The 13009-nt window shown below is 50.6% G+C and overlaps 1 protein-coding gene across 4 annotated transcripts in view; it reads left to right on the forward strand.

The window, feature by feature from the left end:
- LINGO1 (leucine rich repeat and Ig domain containing 1) overlaps positions 1-13009 on the forward strand; it is a 155132-nt gene that overhangs the window by 45357 nt on the left and 96766 nt on the right. For all 4 annotated transcript variants that reach the window (XM_038146996.1, XM_038146997.1, XM_038146998.1 and 1 more), the window contains one exon: positions 5815-5857. The gene's annotated coding sequence lies outside the window, so the exon portion shown is untranslated. The remainder of the gene's footprint in view (positions 1-5814; positions 5858-13009) is intronic.

The following is a 13009-nucleotide window of genomic DNA, read 5'->3' on the forward strand; positions in this document are numbered from 1 at the left end:
GTTGTGTAAAACATGGGGTCTTTGCTGAAAAGGTGAGCTTTCTCCTCTGCAAAACCAGTGCTGTGAGCCCATGGATGCAGCTCCCAGGGGAACAAGGTGGAGAGCAGACAGCTCGGGTCAAGGGGAACCAAGGGGCATGGAGGGACCTGAAGCTGTTCCCAGGCAGTGACAGGGCTGCTGTTGGCTCTGTGTTGCCACTGAATTCCTGCAAGGCCAGCAGGGCAGTGAGGGCCTCGGCAGTGAGGGCAGCTGAGCTGAGCTCCACTGGCAGTGCTCCTCATCTGTTGTTGATCTGAGGAACTTCACTGGACCTCCCAGGGAAGCTGCCTGCCCCTCCTGCCCCTCCTGCCCCTCCTGTCTCTCCTGCCCTGCAGTGAAGGAGCACTGAAACATGACTGCTTCCAGAAAGTGCTGATTCAAACGAGCTCTGCCAGGCTGCTGCGGGTCAGGAGAGCTCCCAGGTCAAATCCACTCTTTGGGCAGGAGCTGCAAGCAAAGATGCCTCCTGGTGAGCTGTGCTGGTGTTAATTCTGGAGCTCCCTTTCTACCAAAGCCCTTGAGCTGTGCTGGTGTTGCTCCCCCCCTGCCCAGCAGACATTGCTGCTCAGCTGTTTGGTTTTATCCCTTCCTAATTTTACAAGAAGTGACAGTAAGTCCATTCCGTATGCACAGGACTGTGTGGGGTGTTTAAACAATCATTTGCATCCAGATCAGGCGATGGCTTTGGGGTACCTCCTGGCAATGTGGGTAGGTGCAGGATATATTATGATGTAAAAGTTAACGTTCAGAGTTTGATATTCAATCTGCAAGAGCAGGAGAGCATTTGGCTGTGAGCTGTGCAGTGTGGGGCAATCCCATGGCCTGTGGGTGCCTGGGGTTTCAGGGCTGTCACCAAGGGTTAGCAGGGATGTCTCCTATCAGACCTTCCTGCAGATACTGCCATTGAAGGGCTCCCAGGCACAGCCAAGAGTACCTACACAGCTTGTCTGCACATCCAAAAGGGCCATTAGCTTGGGAGGAGGAGGAGGAGGGGGAGCAAGGGGACGTGGCAGAGGAAGATAAGGCCATGGAGCAGAGGATTTGTGGGAAGTTAATGGGCATTGAATTGGCATTTTGCCCCAGCAAGTTCTCATTTCCCTGGCTCTGTGCTGGCTCATCCCCACCCCAGAGCAGAGAGGGAGCAGGATGCACCCACAGCTGAGGGCTGTGCCCCAGAACATCATGGCCAGGGAGTGCAGGGAGCCTGAGTTTGTGGCCCTGGGACCTTGGGCCCACAGCAGGTGGCAAAAGGGATAAAGCAGAGGAAAATGAGGTTGCTGCACTGCTGCCCCATGGGTGATGCTGAGGGAGATGCTCCATTTTAAATCAAACTCAGATCAAAGTGGAGATGGCTCCTCTGCTGCTTGGGGATGCACGAGGCTGTGTCTGAGCTCATAAAGTAAGGGCAGCTTTTACTACTCAAAGCTCTTTCCTTGCTCTGCTTCACTCCTCAATGCCCTCACAACAACCCAGTATTTGCTCCGCTTCATATTCCATTGGCTTAGAAGAACTGGGGGGAGATTGCCATGGCTTCCCCTCTGGGCAGGAGTGGAGGCAGGGCTTGGCCTCTGCCTGCTCTGAACTGGGCAGGATGCTGGCTCCGTAAGAGAGTTATTTTTGAGGTTTCCTTTTTTCCAGCACTGGGGTAGGATATTCCCCCCATCAGCTCAGCCTGCACTCCCAGGGTAAGTCTCTGATGAGGAGCCAAGGTGCCACAGGGCTGGGGACTGGCAGCACAGTCCAGCCCCATGGGAAGCACTGCAACTTCCCTCTCCATGGGGCAGGGAGAGACCATTGCCTCAGCCAAAGCAGAAATGCTCCAGTGTTGTTATCAGGTCTCCGGCTCAGGGATAACAGCTCTTCTCCTGTGCCTCCTGAGCACTCTCAGAAGCAGCATCATGACTGCTTAAGTCCTTCCCTCTTCCCCTGTGTCCTTGACATGCCACCCTGGGGAGGGCTCAGCTATCCAGGAACATGACAGCAGTGCTTGGCATAGGCTCAGGAGCATCCTTGATAGGGTGTGCTGGGTTTGGGAGCCACTGGTGAGTGGTCAGACCTGGGGATGTGACTGCAGGTGCTTTGGCCCCAGCATCTGCATTCACCCTCCTTCATGTCCTCCACAGAGCTCACAGCTGCCTGGGACAGTTCTGAGAGCAGCAAGGGGATGTGGGGGGACGGTCACCTGCAGGCCAGACCCTGCTTGGTCCAGTGGTTTCTGCAAGATGTTTTCCCTGCTCTCGTTGCCTTGCTCAGGCCTGGATGGATGAAATGGACTTTACAGCCCCAAATCCCTTAATCTCCAGTATACTTAGCAGTATTAGCCAGCCTACAGAAGTCATATACACAGTAATTGCACTCAGTGGAGGACGCTCTCACAATTTCATGCTGGAAGAGAACGTGTTATTCATTTTCCCCTGTCTCCCACCCATCTATGCAGAAGTACATTGGAGCCATGATAAGGATACGTTAAACACGCAGAGAAATGTCATAGCTAGAATACAACCTGCTCTCCTGGCAATTAACCCAGGCAGCCTTGCAGAAGCTGTGCAGGGTGAAATCTGCTCAAAGTGGGGCCTAAAGCTTCAGCACATCTTAGCTACTAATGCTAAGCAAGTTATGCTAAGCAATTAATATCCTTTACTTCTTTACAGCCCTCCCTTTGTTTTTATTAAGGATCCCTGCTAATACATTTAGCAAAGCTTGCAAAGCCTTTCAAAAAGCATGATCAGCTTCCATAATCTTATATACAGAATGATCACAAGCACCAGACCTAATAGACTCAAAGCTAGTACGATTACCACTGGGTGGAGCAGGAGGTTATAAATTCCTGTGGCTGTAGGTGACCACCCCAGGAGAGTTTCCCACCAGTGATGTTCTCTGTCTCTTTTTCCTCTTTTGAACACACAACACATTTCATCCCCATTATGGTGGACAGTGATTATAGTTTCTTTTTATATATTCAGATATGTTTTAATACTTGATGTAAGTCATCGTGTTGTGATAATTTCCTCACCAGCATTAAGATTAATTCCAGTTGAAGTAGGTAACAAGTCTTTACCTAGTGTATAATTAGACTGTAACAACTGGCAGGACGTAACAGGAGCTGTATAATTAAAATCATACCCTATAATTCCACTAAAGTTACGAATGCAAATATTCGAATGATTACTTGTATCTGCAATAATATCACCTCCTAATATAAAACCACAAAGGGTCCTTTAGAAAACATATCCTTTTCCAATATATATAAGTGCAGTTGCAGGGATTTCATCGGCATGTGTTTCAAAACGACAAACCTTTTGCTCAGTGTCAAGACGTGTCTCGGGGCTTAAGGGTGTTACAGTTGAATCCTTGATGTTCCCATATACTGTTTCCCACCTGTGTCCACTTTGTGGTATCCATACTTTATGTTCTATGGGAAAGAGGATGATTGTATTGTGATTTAGTGCAACAACTGACTATGTGCTGTATACTGAAGCATGTTATTATTAGGACAGAAACTGTGACCTTATTGTTAATGGGGTCATAATTTGCCATATACCACCAGGATTTAAATTCTCTCCCAGTTGTGTTGCCCCAAGCTACTTTTGAAACCTCTGCGGGTAAGGTGCTGCTTTTGCCTACCCTTGTAATTTCTGCCACTGTATCCACAGTTGAGTGTGGATACATCTCAGAGCTGGTGAAAGATTGCCCTGGACCATTCCAAGTGCCTCTACAATCAGCTGGTGGTCTCTCTCATTAATTTTCTCCCACAGAGGCAATATATCAGACAAGAGCCATTGATTAGTCCCCGGTGCTAATAGAGAGGATTGCAATGGGTGCTCTAATTTGCTTAAATCACTTGTTGTTGCACTTCGTTTATTTAGGAGCACTTCAACATCTATACCATTTAGGACTCCCAATCTGTCCCTGTGATACTGGTTGCATCCCTCCCTGTTTGCTTTGAAGGGGGATGAGCAGGGAAAGGGTAATCACTCCTGGGTCAACACTTCACAAGTGATGTTAATTGTATACTATTACTTCTTAAACTATTATCTGTCATCACACAACAACTGGTATTAAGTCATGAGCAGCAGCTGGTATTATCAAAGCAATGAGACCTGTCCTTCTGCTTACCTCTGCCCAGGCTAAATTATCAACCTTATCTGATGGACAACAGAAAGCAAGAGCCTTCCTGTCAGGTATTTCAGGAATTGGGAACCTTGTTCCGATATAATCTAGGAAAACTATCTTTCCTTTGGATTTGTTAACTTTCCACTAATCCGGATCATCCATCATTTTTATCCTTAGCAATGCTGTAGCAGTAACAGAGTCAATAATACCAGGAGTAGTGAGATGTCCCATTCATTCTCAGCTGATGTGAGAGTTTTTCCAGGAGTCAGTCATTTGTCAGCTGGCTGGCTAGTTACCACCTGCTTGATGGGAGAATGGCGTATCCATCTTTTTTTCCTAAACTTTTAACAGCAAAATAGGAACACAGTAAGATGGTATATGGTGCTTCCCACTTGGGTTCCAGTTTGTATTTTCATGAGAACATGTTAATTAAAGTGTTATCTCCAAGTTGTATATCATGGACCTGTATTTCCAGAGGTGTGAGCATATTCTGTTATTTTCAAACCCCTTCTGCATATATATGATGTATTGTGTCAACCATTCATCAGATGAATTAAGTGTCATAAGTGTCATTAAGTGTCTTAACTGGGTATTACCTTCTTTAATAAGGCCCTGTGTCAACCTTTCTTGTGGGAAAGGCTTCTACCCAGCCTGGTAGCTAATGTATTATCACTAACAAATGTATTCATTGCTGCTATATCAGGCAGGGCACTTCCTTCCCTAACTTCTGTAGTGGCCTTGGTATGTGGCTGGACAATACAGCAATTTCTCTGGGTAGCTGGAGCTGATTCTACCACTTGTGTATTTCTTCTCCACTTGATACTTTTCCCTCCAATGATGTGAAAAATCCTCATTCTTTCCATAGCTTTGCCATTGTGTGGCATACCCTGACAGCATACAAAGAGTTTTTTGGCTCGTTTCCCTTTTCTCAGTTGTTCTGTACATGTCAGGGCTGCCAGTTCACCCTGTCCTTGCTGGGAGTGTGCCGTGGTTGCAGTAAGCAATTAATACCCTTTATTTCTTCGCAAGGTGAGGAGCCAGTCCCTCATCTTTACAGCTGGGTGTTTGTATGTCCCACGTCTGGTGCTGCTCCTGTTTGCAGAGCTGATAACTGATGGCAGAGAAGACTTTACTGTCTGAGGAATACTTATGCAAACAAGCACAATGGCTTAATAGGGAACACCCGGAGAAATCTCCAAAGAAAGCGCCATAAATTCCCCTTCCCGTGGATTTATGGGGAGATTTTTCACAGATATTTATGGTTTCCCAGGTGCGTTGTTGTGACTCCTTTGCGCGGATTTGCATGGCGTGCTCCAGGAGCTGATGAGAGGGAAACACTGATGGGGCAGCCCAGTGTTCATACCAGGATGGTAATGATGGAAATGGCTCCTTAATCCCTTGGTGAATTCCTCTGGTTTGCAGCAGCTGTAGCTCTGCCAGCACCAGCTGAGCACCTGGAGAGGCTGGCAAGTGGGACTGGGTGGATTTAAGTGGCCCTGATCTATTTAGATGGTCCCGGTGCAATGCCAGGGTAGGTCACTGCCACAGCCCTGTCTGAATGTGCTGCCCCATCCACCCCTTCAGGGCTGGGCCACACCAACACTCCCCTGCTGCTGTCCACAGCCAACCCACTGAACCACCTCTTCTTCTCTTCCTTTCCAGGTTCTTTGCCTCACCAGCAGGTCCTTGTAGGATATCAGCTCTGGTAAGTGCAGTTGTGCTTTCTCCTCACTGAGTCTGTTGTGAAAGTGTCGCCTGGGGTTGGAAGGGCACTGGGGCTGGGCACCACCAAGAGCCTGAGTGTGCCCCTGTTAAGGAGCCAGTTCCTGCTGCACTTCACCCCAGAGTTATTTCCCCTGTGTGTGAAAATACACTGAGATGTGTCTGTCAGTGTCCTCCCATAGTCCATGAAGGGAAACAGTGTGGGCATCTTTAATCCTTTCTGGGCAATCTTTGTTGGATGGGAACTGAAAACTTTGGTGACTGACATAATGATTGTAATAGAAGCTGGGAGGTATTTCCACTGGGTGTGACTTCAGGGACCTCAGGAGAACAATAAGAAGGTGAACTGATGGATGGAAGAAGAGCACAACCTGCCTGAGGACCTTTGCACAGGAGACAGTCTTAGAGGAGCATTTAGGCCCTAGAAGAAATGTGAATGTCAGAAGCTGCAGTCCTGGCTGCAAGCTAGTGTTGTCACCTGTAACCTTTCCAGGAGTGTGCTTGTCTCAGGCCACCCTCTCTGCCACCAGTCACCCAGCTGACTCACCTGGGGGACTAGTGGGTAGAAGGATCACATTTCTGGGCTTTCTCAGGCTCATGTCCCTGTGCTATTCAGTGTTTGATGTTTTCACACTTCTAAAGTCCCCATGGGTTTTCTAACCTTACCGTTTAACACAGCAGAAAGGGTCCTGGTTCTGTGCCGAGGTAAATTAGCAGAGATGTCTTGCAATCAGCGTGGCTACCATGTATTGTGTCATCTTCATCTTTGTCCCCTTGATGTGCTTTTTAAAAAAAGTATGCATTTATCAAAAAAAAGCAGCCTCTTTGTTTGATGCTATCTGTTGGTTTGATAATGAAGTCCCATGGAAGGCATTGACATCAGCCATGTGCTCAAGGATTTGCCACCGATGTCCCAGGTTGCATGGCCTCATTGAACTTGAAGGGTTTTCTTTTCTTTAGCTGCAAATGGTTCACTACTTGGGGCCTAAAATCATTGAAGGGAGGACTGTTATGGTGATCTCAGGGTTTTGGGGTGCTGCTGGCATGACCGATATCTAACCATGGCAGGGGGCAAATGAAGGTTGTGCTTAGGGAACTGCCCTGATGCCCTCTCCGTGTGCATCCATCTCACCGGAGGGCATAGGGCAGGGTGTGTGCTTAGCCCAAAAGCTGTTCCTCACTCCTAAACTGTGCAGAGACTCCTCATCCGTGATGCTTTGCTTGTGACCACTCAGGACCTTGGGAGAGCTGTGCTGTGTTGAGGTAGCAGCACTGCCATATTCCAGCACGTGGAGAAACTCCAGCCAAGAGGTTGATGAACCAGTCAAGAGATTTGTCTGTGTCAGGGCTGTGTTACATTGGGAAGTGAACATATAGCTCTGTATTCCCAGACAATTCCTGCAGGAACAGCTCTGGCCGCACTCCCTCCAGCAGCAAAAAGCAAGTGTCAATAGCTTCAGAGTGGGGACACGCAAGACAGGACCCATTGGTCCTTCAAAAAGGGGAGAAAGTGGAAAATGGCTTGGAGGAAGGGGCAGTGGGGGAGAAGTGACCATGGTGGTAGAGGTGCCTGTCCTGACACAACGTAATCAGCTCATGGCTTCTTTTCCCCAATCCTCTTACACCCCTCCGGTTGCACATCTCTCCCCAGACGTGGCCATGTGTGTTAGCAGAGATAAAAGCTCTCTTCCCACACGGGCTCTTCTTCCCCAGCATGCTTAATCATGAGCCAACGTGGCAAACAGCCTTCCTGAGAGGAGCCCCGGGCTTGGCTCTCCACTCTCCCTCCCTGCCTCCTGCCTTTTGCCTCAGCTCCCACTCTGCCCCGCACCCCGGGGCTCCCCGCACGCCCCTGCAGCCTGCGCAGCCATCACGTGCCTCTGATAAATGAGCTTCATCTGCACCCAAAATTAATCACATTGTCATGCTGGCAGAGGATGAGGCAGCTGCACTGAAATGCCTGAATCCCTGGCTAATTTATCACAGGGGCTGGATGCAGAGCTGCTCCGCAGCTCCTGCCGCATGGGGACATGCTCCGGAGAGGCAGATGGTGACAAGGAGCTGTGAGGCCTGGAGTGAATGCTCAGGAGGACACATTCTCCTCCTCCCCAGAGCTCAGCCACTGATTTTCAACCAGGAGAACCTGGTGGGAGATTGCCAGTGCCCAGGAGGGCTGACACTGCTGGCGACAGCCCGGCTCCTCTGAGCCATCTCAGACCTGGAATCTGACGAGTCCTCCTGCACTGGAGCATGCTCGGGAACCCGGAGCAGAAGACTAATGAAGGAAATGAATATGAGGGGATTATTCCAGGATTTCCAAAGCTATGGTCTTTGTGGATGGTGGAAGCAGGAGGCACCCAGCCAGGCGGATGTGTCTTGTTCACTTCATTGCTCCAGTTTTGCTCATCAGAAGCAAAGTGCTCACTGGCTGTGCCCGTGGTGCCTGTGATGGGCTGGGATCAGCGTGGAGAACCAGCTCCAAGGCCAAGGGCTTCCAGCTGGGCCAGTTCCTGGTAAAGGATATCAAGAATGGGGGCCTGTTGTGATGTTTGCTCCTGGTGTTGTGCATCTTTCTGGGATCCACATCATTCTGCTTGCCAGCTGCTCCTCTCCATGTCACTGTGGGTTTGCTGGGCAAACTCTTCTGCTAAGTCCATCCCTAGGACAGACGTGGGTTTCTCCAGTATAGACAGCCTTGCTTGTCTTGTGGTAATTAATTACTAATTCCAGACCAGACTCAGCTCTGGAGTGCTCGTTAACTAATTGGATGCCTTCCAGCAAATCCCAGCAGTCCCTGCACGATGGGAAAGTCATCCATTCCTTGTCTGCTTCCTCATTGCTTTGTCCCCCCATGGTCGATAGGAGCACCTTGGAAGAGACCCACTGGGGCTGCTCTCCTGGAACTGCAGGGGGCTGCTGGCAGCACAGCAGGTGCTTCCTTGGGGGTGCATAATAATGGACAGCAAAGCACAGCCACACACAGATGGCCCACACAGTGACTGGTGGCATCCTTTGCTGTGCTCCCAGCTGCTGGAAGAGGCTGGAAACCTGCTCTGCCCACTGGTCTCTAAGGGTTTCACACCAACTCTCTTTGCAGATGTTGTTGGATGTGGGTTTTTTCCTCATAGCCTGGCAGAAATGCTGGAAAACTGTTGTCTTGTGCAGTCTGAAGCTCTGTGTTGCTCACATTTTGCTGTCATGGGGAGAACTGGTCCCATGTTTTTAGAGAAAAGAGGCTTTTATCCATAAAATTGAGCTGGTGGTGCTCCCAGCAGTTTGCCCAGACAAAACAGTGAGTGGCTTTTGTTAAAACTTTAAATCTTAACTTACAAGGGCATGGATTCCCTTAGGTCAGCCATAAGCTGGTGTACAGATAAACATGGTGTTCTGAGGAGGGAGAAGGGGTGTTTTGGTCTCCTGTGCCTGTGAGGGCCCCATGGAGTCTCTGGCCACTGGGCACCAGCAGTCATGGACAGCTGAGCAAGAGACAGTGGAAAGCTCAGTCTGAGCATCTCTGAGCCTCATCCTCAGACCCTGCAGCCTGCTGTGCTGACCCAGGAGCTCTCCTCCCTCCTCACCTGCATGCTTCAGAGTGGATTTTGGGGCTGGGCTGTGCTTGTGGCTCTCTTTCCAGGCTCTTTGGAGAGGCAGATGTGTGCATGCCTGTGAGCAGCAGACATGTCTGACCTGATGTTCATCCTTATTTCAACTCCCCCAGGGCCTTTGAGGGATGATGCAGCCTTCAGTCAGCATAGAGGAAGAGTTACAGTTCTCTTGGCTCACTTGCACGTTCAGAGTGAGCTGCTGCCAAGGCATGGGCTCCCATGGGTGCCACCCCTAACCCTGGTGGCATGGTGATGGGTCCCGGTGGTCAGCACTGCTCAGCCTTGTTGAAGCTGCCTTATTTTTTCCCTAAGTTCTTATTTTTTTAAGTCAGGGCTGTAGCTGAGGTTTTGTAGGTCCTTTGCCAAAACAGGACTGGCTTGTGCCTGCTGTTGAGTGGAGAGGCAGGGAGGAGCTGGGAAGCAGCTGAGACGTGACAGGGGGAATTGGAGTTGTGTGGTGACACCAGAGCAATAATTGGTCACACGGCCTAGGAAATTACAGCTTGGGTTTCCAGAGAGTGTGTTGAGAGGGTGGAAGGCAGGGCCTGGAGCAGAGAACATTGATGCTGGGAGACTCCAAGAGATGCCATTGCTCGGGCTGTGTGAGGAGGAGTGCTGAGGGTCAGTCCCAGGTCTCACAGAGGTGGCTGGGACAGGGCAGGACCTCCTGCCAGTCAGGCCTGGGCAGCCACTGCTGGCTCTGCTCAGCACTTACCATCCCCTGGGCTGGGAGGGAGCCCAAACACCAGGAATGGCTGAGAGAGGCAGCCCCGGGAGCACATGGGATGCTCCAGGGATGCTGAGCCACCTCGGCAGAGGGAAACACTTGTCTGCCCGAACAAAAGGCTTTTCCAGACTCTGTGAGAGCGTGGGGAAAGCCTGTTGTGGCTGTTCTGAACCACTTTGCAGTTGGAGGTGCCCAAGTCTGTAGGACTCAGAGTACAGTTTCTGAAAGGACATGTTCCCTGAAAATTCAGAGTAACTGACTCTGCAGATCCCTGTGTACCAGCAGGCAGGGCAACACTCAAGGACTTGTCATGGCAGGGCTGACACCAGCCTGCTTTTTCCTAGGTGCAAATAACTGCGCCACAAATTACATCAGACCTAGCTATCCATTAACAACTGCTCCTTTGCTCTTTTGTCAGTGTGAAGGAACTGGAAGAGTGTCTTTGGGTCTAGTCCATCCCCAGGGTAGTAAATTGGGCATCTCCTGGTCCTCTGTCTCTTGTAGAATCCATATGGATGTAATTGATTTAGTGGCATCTTGCGTTTTCCTCAGTTGGGGCACAAATAATGGTATTTCAGCCTGGCACCCAGTGGTGCAAAACCCCTGCACCCACATTTTGGAGAGGGCTGTGCTGTGAATCCTCACCTGTGCTCCTCTAAGCTCAGCCTTTGGGGGTTGGGCATGGTTTGTGTGGGGTTTGGAATGGTTTGTGTTTCCTTGAACCACTGCACTTTTGGTCAGAGCTGGAAGCACCAGCCTCCCTGGCACACTCCAAAGCCAGCTCCAGGGAGCTGAAATAACCTGGTGTGACTCTGCAGAGCCTGATTTCTAGTCCCTGTCATTAAACACCCAGCTGTTGAGATCTTTTATCTGTATTCAAATTGAGACTTGGCAGGCTTAGGTAGCAGGGAGCTCACCTCGGAGACCAGGAAGATCTGTTGAGCTCTTAAAGCAAACTCATCATCCCTCAGCCAGGATGGGCAGGATCTGAGCACGCCAGAGATGCTTTCATGGGCTGAGCTGGTGGGAAACTCTGCTGTGTTACCCCTGGTGTCCAGCCCATGGGAGCTTCCTTAGAGATGGGGTCTCCAGACACCAAAAGAAGTACCCAGAGCCCCCTAAGGCACATAGGGGCTACATTTTGTGCTGAGATGTTGAAAGGAGAAGCGGGCTCAGCATCTGGAGATGTTCCAGGCAATGCCTGAGCTGAGCCTAAGGATAACCACCTCATCACACTGGAGCTGGCAGAAGATGGCTGCTCCCCTAAATTCCAGATTTGTCCATCACTAGCGATAATGCACCGAGAAATAAATGTCACTTACAAAATTTATGGGATAGCAGCTTTGCTAGCCTCCTTTTTTTAAGGTTATACTAAAAATTAAACCACATTTCGCCCCAAGGGGGAGCGGCAGGCTGTCACCGTAACAAATGTCCCGGTGTGTCACGGAGCAGCACTCATGTGTGTGCACACAGCGTTCGAGAGGCAGGGCGGCGCAAGCGGAGCCGCTCACGTGGCTGCTGAGCTGAGGAAAATCGTTATTTTTACACTTACACTTTATAAGGCACTTTCCTGGCCGCGTAAAAAAAAAGGAAAAAGAAAAGAAAAAAAAAAAAAAAAGAAAGAAAGAAAGAAAGAACGGGGAAAAAAAACCCCAAAAAACAAACAGAAAATCATCGGAGAGTTACACAAGCCCAAACCGAGTTCCCACTATAAAACCTGCTGCGTGACTTCTTCGTGCAGCGGAAGCCCGGACTCCTCGCGGCTGCGGCACACACGGCACGGCCTCCCGCTCATGTGGAGCATCCCCTCCCGGCAGCATGGGCGGGATGGGATCCCGCAGCCCCATGGCGTAGGCACTATCAGCTCGCAGAAGGTGTTTTTCCTAAGGTTAAGCAGGGATCAGTGTGGCTTTGAGGACTGTTTTCCCTCCTCGCCCCGAGCGGTCGCGGCCCGGCTCTCCCGGACGGACGGGGCGCTCCGGCTGGGGGACGTTCATCGGCTCCGGCAGCGGAGCTAATGCGATTAAAGGCTTTTCTCACCCTCCGCTCAGCGCTCATTAACACTTCCCTGCTAAGGAGTTTAGAAGCGTCGCCTCCTCTCGCTGCAGCTTTGGTTTGTGACGAGGGGAGCGGGAGGGCGCTGCAGAGGGGAAGGGTTCTGTGCGGGCTCTGTCCGGGCTCTGTCCGGGTTCTGTCCGGGCAGCCACAGGGCCACAGAGGGAAGGGACGTGGCTGCGAGAGCCGCTGCAATGCAGTGCAGTGCCACCGACCGCACGCTGCCAGCAAGGAGTCCTATTTCTGCCGGGGACTGGGAGCTGGGCAAGGCAGATGCCCTGGCTGAGGGAGGGTGAGGCTGCCTGCCTGCAAACGGAGACCTACAAACAGCTTCTCTGTGGTGTCACAACCCCGTCCTCTGCGCAGGCAGGCAGAGAACCCAATTTTGGAAGCCTCCTTCCCAGATCTCACGATCGAGAACCAGGAGAGATATTTTTATTTGGTCTTACAAGTAGGTCTTGAGACGTCTCTAAGTGGGTGCTTCATAGCTGGTGTAGAAATAAAACCCTCCCATGCGCCACACAAAGCCCTTCACAGCAGCCAGCCCGAGGCTTTGCCCTGCTGCCTCTACTCTGTGCTCTCCTTTTGCTCTGTGTCCCTGGCCAGCTCTCCTGGGAGCACACAGAGCAGGCTGACACGAGTTCTGACCCCTGCCCAGCAAAATTTGATGCGGGAGATGCTTCTAGACTTTCTGTGGTGGGTCCCAGATGTCTTTTTAGTCACCTGAAATGTGTCAGTCTGTGCTGAG

Source organism: Motacilla alba, chromosome 10 (genome assembly GCF_015832195.1).
Source record: "Motacilla alba alba isolate MOTALB_02 chromosome 10, Motacilla_alba_V1.0_pri, whole genome shotgun sequence".
NCBI lineage: Eukaryota > Metazoa > Chordata > Aves > Passeriformes > Motacillidae > Motacilla > Motacilla alba.